This window comes from Notothenia rossii (genome assembly GCF_949606895.1).
Source record: "Notothenia rossii genome assembly, chromosome: 11".
In the NCBI taxonomy this organism is placed as follows: Eukaryota; Metazoa; Chordata; class Actinopteri; order Perciformes; family Nototheniidae; genus Notothenia; species Notothenia rossii.
In genome coordinates, this window is record NC_136910.1 from 50,379,141 (window position 1) to 50,387,921 (window position 8,781).

The following is an 8,781-nucleotide window of genomic DNA, read 5'->3' on the forward strand; positions in this document are numbered from 1 at the left end:
CTGTCTGCCGGTGCTGGTATTTAAGTAAAGTTTGAACCTATGAAGTTCTCAGGTTATGAGAAAGTATTTGGTGAGGACAGTTCTGTCTGCCAACTCTATACCATCTGTGAACACTTACTGAGGTGTTTGTAGTTAACCAACCCCCGCGACTGTGGAATAAAATGAAGTGTTAAAGTTACGATACATGGAGGAATAAAACATTTTCTCATTTGTCCTGGAATTGCAGGTCTCTATGTCAATGACAATTAATGTAATTTAGGACCAATTTCCAAGCAATGCACACAAATGTTGTCCCCGTGCCCTCAAAGTGTAATCCATAAAACAACGTTAGGACTAGAAGCAGCCACCACTTTATAATCTGTGATGAGACTATACAATATTAGCCAAAAAAAAAAAACTTAGTCCAACAATTTATATATTTGTTCGAGGAGATTAGTCAATTGAAAATGAAAGTAACACTAACATTCCTCATTAGCTTTAAATTAAGAGATTCTGTTGCTTTTCTATCTTTTGCGGTATGAAACTGATTATCGTAATGCATCAACCTGTGAACAAAAAAACAGGTATTTGAAGACGTCATCTTTTTGAAATTGTGACATTTAGGACCTTTTATAAACTAAATGTGAACAGGCCATTGCAGTGGTTTTAAACTGTTAAGTGTAAACCCGGCCGTAGACACCATCCCTTAAATCCAACTGCATTCTCGCATCTCTGACCATGATGTGCGCATGGAATAGGAATCTTGGTTGGAATATATATTTTATTTATGTCTGCAGGCTACCATTGTGTCACTGCCTTGCAAAACGCAGTTGTAGTAACTTAATTGTACGTTTACAAAAATGACCCTGTTGATCAGACACGGCAAAATGAGGTTTGGCTAGCCTTAGACACAAACACTAAAGGTTACGGAAACTACATCGAACTGAGATTCAAACAATGGTCACGTTCTTTGTGGTCCTATAGAGGTTTAATTCATCTTATGCTCCTACTAGAATAAATCCATCATTGTCAAGGCCACTAAGGTTTTTGTTAGGTAAATGTGAACATAAGCAGGTTGTTAGAGACATTTAAAAACAACCAGTGTTGTAGTTGTTATGTTAAGCAGTCGGTGTTCAATGCGTAGTCTGACATGTCTTTTGGTCAAGTAACAGAAGGAAGTCACAATGATTGTGACCATAGAAAATGTCTCATTAAATCTAATACCCTGCCCTCAGAACTCTGTAACAACCCTGAAATGTGGTTTGGTTTCACTGCCACCTACAGTGTTTTTCATAGTGACTTATTCCAATACATGCTTGTGGTTTCTTCTTTGCCCTTTAAGATGGAAATTAAAGCATATTGATCCGGAGAAAAAGAAGGAAAAACAAAACACTTCAATTAGCCTACTTAGGACACCAAGTAGTATACAGTTGCTTATAGTCAGGGACGTCCCTCCCTACAGGCCGATCATGCAGACTGCGTGGGGCCTCACCTTGCGGAGGGGGCCTCACCTTGCGGAGGGGGCCTCAACTGAGCCGAAAATGCGGCCCACCTATGCGCTTATGCGGCGCAATTAGTGTGGCGCTTGCGAAACAGAGGGCCTCATCATATAACTTTGCGTGGGGCCTCATGTTGGCCATGTTGCTTATAGTGTCGGTCATATTTTTGATGATTGGAAAAGTGTTCCTGGAAACACACAGAAGCCAGCAATGGGGAAATCTGTTTGCTTACAGAGGTTTGTCAAAATACTTGCATGACCACTGTGCTGCATTTGTACTCTCGTTGTGATAGAAGGTGCTCTATTTAACACTAGTCGAACAGACCAAATATAAATCTTGGTGTCCCACATGAAAAGCAAACATCTCTAGGCGGGCCAAAGAAGAATCCTACCTAGTGTAGGCCTACAAGTGGAGACTCAGGTTTCTACGGCTGCAGGACGTTGTATGCTTGGTTGCTTATGTGAGGATCATAAAACATTTTCCTACTTTGAAGATAGTCATACATTCTTCAACTTCAGGCGGAACATTATCTTAAGAAAAAAAGTATTCTGGCAGAGCAACGAGACATATTAGAAGTTGCATTACTTTAATGAAAATCTCTTGAATGTGTCTTTTATGTTATAATTTCTTGCCTTTTATAATGTTATAATGATGCCTAAACCTATTTTGTATTTATTGAGAAACGTTTTGACAATTTATTTGATGTTTAATCACCCTGCCCATCAACTTATTATTGTTTTGGCATTGGCACCAGGCTAAATAATGTCTTTTATAATTGTGGAAAATCTAAATTCTGCACTGTGCAGGAAAATCGTGATTTTTTTTTAGGGCTGTCAAGTTAACGTGTTAATAACGCAAACATTTTTTAACGCCACTAATTATTTTAACGCGATGTGCAGTTTTGTCCTCAGCCGCCCCGTAGTTTCAGAGCGCATCGAGTTTAAAATACCATATATACAATCCAAGCACACTGCTGATGCTGACAGCCCCGCTCCTGCCGCCCGCTTGCGGCAGACCACACTTGAAAGTGTGCGGGGGAGACGCCCGGACACGTCTACGAGCAGCAAACTTTCAACAAAGATCGCTGAATAGGTGGCTACATCTTGCAGGCCAATTAACATTGTGGAGGACGAGGGGCTGCGTGATATAATTCGGGTCGCATCCAACAACTGCACTTATGAATTGCCTTCCAGAGCCACCACTGTGTCGAAAATACACAACTTGTATGAAGTCCAAAAAGCGAAAGTAGAGGAGGATTTAAGAAAGACTTACCGGAGACTATTGGACTTCACTCAGTAATGACAGTTACCTCGGGGTCACAGCGCATTATTTTGACCCACAGTGGGAACTTCAGTCTTATGCTTTGACAGTTATGAAAACAGAGGAGTGGCATTTCGGTTGAAGTCTTTGCGTTGTGTTCCAGTGCGACTGTTGGCCAAGACGCAGGCGACACAACAGTCTTTGGTGTCAGCTTGGTGTGTCTGGGCCTTAAGACTGAGTACCGTGGTGTCTGGCAGCCAAACAGAAGAAACCAATCGGTCTCCTCCAGACTTCCTTAATTAAGTATCAGAGATGATGGCAGTTCAGGAACACCTGAGCAGAGGCAGAGCCAGGACCAAATCAGGAGAATATTCAACCTCAATTGACTGTTCATCACTATGTTTAGTAAGCACCCACATTGTCTCACACCCACAGGGCTGTTATCCTTCTGGTAGCATTTACTGAAGTGTTAGGAGTAAACAAACCGATGTAATTATAGGTATGTAAGTGAAGAGCAGTGATTGCAAAACTGTTTATATAGCGTAGGCTATTCTTCATGGCACGAGGGAGGCCTGGACATTGTCATCCGCTTTCTCCACAACCCAAGGATCTTATAACACTATCTTGTAGAAAGTAGTGATCTTAGATATTGTACACAAAAGAGCAAAAATGTAATAGTATTCATGCTAGCAATATGCTTTTGATCGAGCACCATCATCAGTTCAAAATTGCAAATTGGCAAAAATATTTTTAGTTTTTTAACCAAAACCTGCCATCAGGCTCAGATAAACTGTTGTGTTTTGTTCTACTAAGTAAATGACAGCATGTGAACATGAAAAGCTAATATGGTGGATAAGGTAAACATTATGCCAACTTAACATCATTACATTAACAGAATGGACCACATTAGGGTTAGGGTTAGGTAGTTGTGTTTGGAGTTTGAGAGCTATGATGTATTTGCCTGATGCAAACTCTCTGTGATAAAAACATTGTATAACGTCACACTTGCCTTTAAAAAGGCTTGTGGCCAGGTCTAGCTCCATGTCCGGCAGTGGCTCAGTCAGTAGGGGCTTGGACTGGGAGCTGTAGGTCGCCGGTTCAAGTCCCCGACCAGACCTAAAATATAGAGTGTGGATTGCTACTTGGAGAGGTCCCAGTTCACCTCCTGCCCTGCCGTGGTGCCCTTGAGCAGGGCACAGGACACACCCCTTCCCCCCTCACTCCCATTGCTCCCCGGGCGCTGTACAATAGCTGCCCACTGCTCCTAGTATTAGACTCCTGGTACTAGGATGGGTTAAATGCAGAGGCCACATTTCACTGTGTGTGCTCTGCATGTGTGACCATTAAAGAGGGGCTTCATCCCTCCCAATTCTAATATATATAAATAATAGTAATGTAGATAGAGGAGGGCTGACACTTTGAATTCAGGCAGACAAAGGTCCTCTTCTTAAGCCTGAACTGCAGCCTTATGTCCCATTACAAAATTATACTTAGATTTCAAAGCAATTAGAGGCAGGACAGAATCCCCCTGACAATAAACCCCACCTCGTTGGTATTGAGAAAGAATTATAAGATCAGAGAATTAAATTAGACTGAAATAGTTAAGAAGTTTAGTCACATTGTCAGCAGCGAGAGGGAGAGGGAGACACAGGGGTTTCAAAGGAGGGCTACATTTCAGTAGTGAAGCTGGAAAGTAAAAGAGACCAAGGGGTTAGGCAGGGTGAAATAGAGGAAATGGAGGAAAGAAGTAGAAGGTGGGGGAGAGAGAAAAGGCTACATAAACAGCCCGGGGTTGGAGAGATGAATTACATCACAAAGTAAACAAAACTCTGAGGTGGTTTGCATGAAAGGAGCCAATTATGAGATATCTTTGATGCAGATACAATCAGTTTGGATATAGAGATCATCCATATGCCTATAACAAAACAATAATGAGGCAGTCGTTTATAAAAGTACCAGACAAAACAAATGGATTGAAAGAAAAATAGATAGCTGGGGATTGGATCACCAATTGGCGAAAGTAAAAACACGTTTTGTTAGCATGAAAATAGAAATGAATAACAATGAATAACAATTTTCTGATGTACTTTAATGTTTTCTTCTTACTTGGGTCATTGATAAAAGGTTTACATAAGATTTTTTGCCACTTAAATGATGAATAAAGTACACTAAATATGTAAAAAAGCATGACTGAACAACCGTCTTTACTTGGTCGCACAAACAGATGTGAGAAGTAAACAAAATCCCTTCGGCCAAATTAAGTAAATATACTTTGCTCCTATGACTCAGAGATGTTATTGTCACGTTAGCTGCAGACAGTGTAACACAGAGCAGATGCACACAATGACAGTAACTCAGACTGTGTGTGTGTGTGTGTGTGTGTGTGTGTGTGTGTGTGTGTGTGTGTGTGTGTGTGTGTGTGTGTGTGTGTGTGTGTGTGTGTGTGTGTGTGTGTGTGTGTGTGTGTGTGTGTGTGTGTGTGTGTGTGTGTGTGTGTGTGTGTGTGTGTGTGTGTGTGTGTGGGTGGGTGGGTGGGTGGGTGGGTGGGTGTGTGCGTGTGTTTTCCGGTCAGCATCTCGTCTCTCATCTCTCTCTGTTATTGCCAAAGAGGAGAGAGTTATGAGATAGAGACGACAGATTAGTCATGGCGACTTCCTTTACTCAGGTGATGATACATGGTAATGGCTCCCCTGTCAATGTCTTCATCATTGATATAGTGTTCTTCTTGTAATGCACTATTGAAAAATGGTTTACAGCCTTTCCTCTAAGCAATGTCCACAAACTTTGGATTAGAATAATATATCAAGTTCAAATGACACACAGGTATACAGCTAGCCTGCACAATTAGCAACAGACCACCAGCTAACATTCAAATGACTAGCTACCAGGTAACGGGCTGCGTTTTAGTTTGACTTTTTCCTGTCCCCCTTCTCTTCGAACAATTCATGTGATGTTCCTGCTAAAGATGGAAGAAAACTTTATTCTCCCCGTTAGTCATACCCCAGTGCTATTTAATGGAACAACTACGTAAACTAACGCAACAAGTCAATGGAGACGATGTAGCTAGCCCACATTACTTTACAATTCACCCCAAAATGTAAAACAGAATACTGTCTTACTTTGGTTTTTGAGCATTTCAAACCAGACAGATATAACTTGTCAATCAGTTAGATGTATGGGCTTTATTTATCCATCATGTCAAAAATGTGTGTATTCACACAAATAAATGCTGTCATGCAATCAGGTAAGCAAACAAAGTCACTCACAGGGAAAGACACTATCAGGCAAGTAAGCATATGAAATGTGCGCGCACACACACAAAGAGGGCTCTTATGTGACAGCTGTTTTTTTTTATTTTTTTTATTTAACCTTTATTTAACCAGATGAAAGCATTGAGATAAAATCTAATTTTCAATTCTGACCTGGCCAAGAAGGCAGTAACGTTACACATAACACAAACATATAAAATACAGAGAACATAACTGTACATTGTGCACATTAGGACACTGTTTGTTATTGTGTGTGTGTGTGTGTGTGTGTGTGTGTGTGTGTGTGTGTGTGTGTGTGTGTGTGTGTGTGTGTGTGTGTGTGTGTGTGTGTGTGTGTGTGTGTGTGTGTGTGTGTGTGTGTGTGTGTGTGTGTGTGTGTGTGTGTGTGTGTGTGTGTGTGTGTGTGTGTGTGTGTGTGTGTGTGAATGCTTGAGTATGAAACATATCCCCAATATTGTAGATGTTTGATCTTTTTACTCTTCCCTTGGAACTGCATCAGTACAAAACCAGTACTTTGCATGGTTGAACATATTGTTTTCTTTTTATAAAGGACTGGTTATACTTTTTTTTTTAAGCTTGCAAGCTTTATAACTGTCTTAGGCTTCATGTTTTACCTAAAAATATAAGAGAGTAACAATCTTTGTATTTAACAAATCCTATAAATGCTTTTCTTGCATTGTCTTTTCCAAAATGGTGATTAAGTGTGAGGTATGGTGACCACATTATCCCATTATCTGGCATTTGTCAGGGCATTGCCTGTCCATTAGTTATATAAAGGTCAAATGTTAATGTGTTTGTTTAATATTTCCACTCTGTACTGTACTAGCCTAATGGCTGCAGTTGTAAACTTAGATTTGTATCTGGCCCCCAATAGATTAAATTGGATTGTCGCCAAGAAATTCAGCTGTCCATGACCTTTGATGCTAATAAGGCCATCACAGTTACAATTGTATTTATTCGCCTACCTTTTAATTCAAAACAGGTTGTGAGCTATGCTAGGATGCTAATGTAGCCCCCACCGGAGCTAGTGCAGCATGGACAAGCCATTACAGCTAACAGAAAGGCCTTTTATTTGGAGCACTAAGCTCAGCTTCACATAAGGAACCAATTACTTTCAACTGCTTTCCTCAGAAAAAAACTGAAGAACCCCCCACCTCTACCTTCTTCTGAGTCCATCCCCCACTTCTCCCTCCCCCCAGTCAGTACCTACATCTTTATCCCTCCCTTTTCCCCATTTATTCTTCCCTCTCTCTTTCTCCTTCTCTTTTGCTGGCATTTCACTTTTTAGCGTACCCTCCTTTTCCTTCCTGCCTCCCTCTCTGGTTTCACTCTTTTCTCCCCCACCCTTTCCTGCCAACTAACCTTACTTTTTATATTTTCCCACTCATTTTTTTTCAAATTTTCTCACTACCTCATTCCTCTCATAACCTTTCCTTGCACCCGTGCCCGGCTCTTTCTGCACGCCACTTGTGTTTCTCTTTCCAATCCCTCCTCTTATCATCCCTCCCTTCCTTACAACTCTTTCTCCCTCTGCTTCTCACCAGGTCTTGCCTGTCTCCCTTTTCTTCGGCTCCCGTCTTACACTTGCACTGCAAAAATATAAAAATCTAGCAAAGAAAGATGGAAGGACCAGGATTTTCTTTGTCAAAAATCATTTTTTCCTCACGATAGATAGCCTACCATACAGAGTTACAGATTAATATAAAGACTTAACAACACCCTTCATAAACAATGTCATACAGAAACCACTCCAGTGAATGGATTAGTTCTTAAGAGGCTCAAATAACTTTCTCGAAGTTAGACATCTTTGGTCTACAAAGAGGATTTCGGAAAAATAATCAGTCTGTATTGAACTGAACTCTTTCTTCTCTGACAAAATTGTAAGAATATTTACTTGGATCAAATTGGCGAGTAATTGATAGACTTTCTGAAACTTACTTTTAGAAAAAACGCTGCTGATATTTAGTGAAAAAACACTGATGGAACAAGCCTGGTTGAGCAGAACTGGGTTTTGTTGGTTATAACGTTTAATTATTATTTTCTGGTATTCCCCTCTTTTTAACTTTTTGATTAACATTATAAACAGTTGATACTGCTTTTGCTTTATAAAAGCAGCAAATGCAAATGTTCTGCCGTAGTAATGGCTGAAGCTTACCCCAGCAATAATCCTGCCAATTGCGGTTCTAGGGGGTGGCACGGGGTGGCAGCTGCCACCTCAGAAAAATGCTTTGCCACCCTAGTTGCCACCCTAGTTGGCAGCTTTGTTTTGAAAGAAAAGTTGTGGCTCATCGGACATTTATGAGAGAAAAACTTGAATGTCCGAGTGCAAGTGAATGCAGCACAAGACGCGACCCTTGTAACCCCTTCCCCGGCCCTGGCGCAAGCATGGAAATTTGATTGGCGGCGATTTCATTTGAACGGGGGGACAGCGCAAAACGAGAACCATTTCGGATCCAAGTACACGGAAGGAATGAGGTATTTGCGGTCTACAATATCAGAGAAGAGACTGTCAAGTTTGGCTGTACTCAGCATTGAATCAAAACTCACCATAGCTTTAAATCTTAATATGTTTGTGAGGCGTTTTGCTGAACAAGATGGTAATCGCCACATTCAGCTGTTATAGGCATGCCAACTTGATGCTCTGCTCACGGAGGAGTCGATGAGCATAATAAACTGTTAAGATGATGACCTTACGTGTGTATAACATTTTTCTTCTTTGTGGGGGTCTGCCCCAAAAAAGTCCTGAGAAAGTCAAATAAGACGGTGTGTAAAAC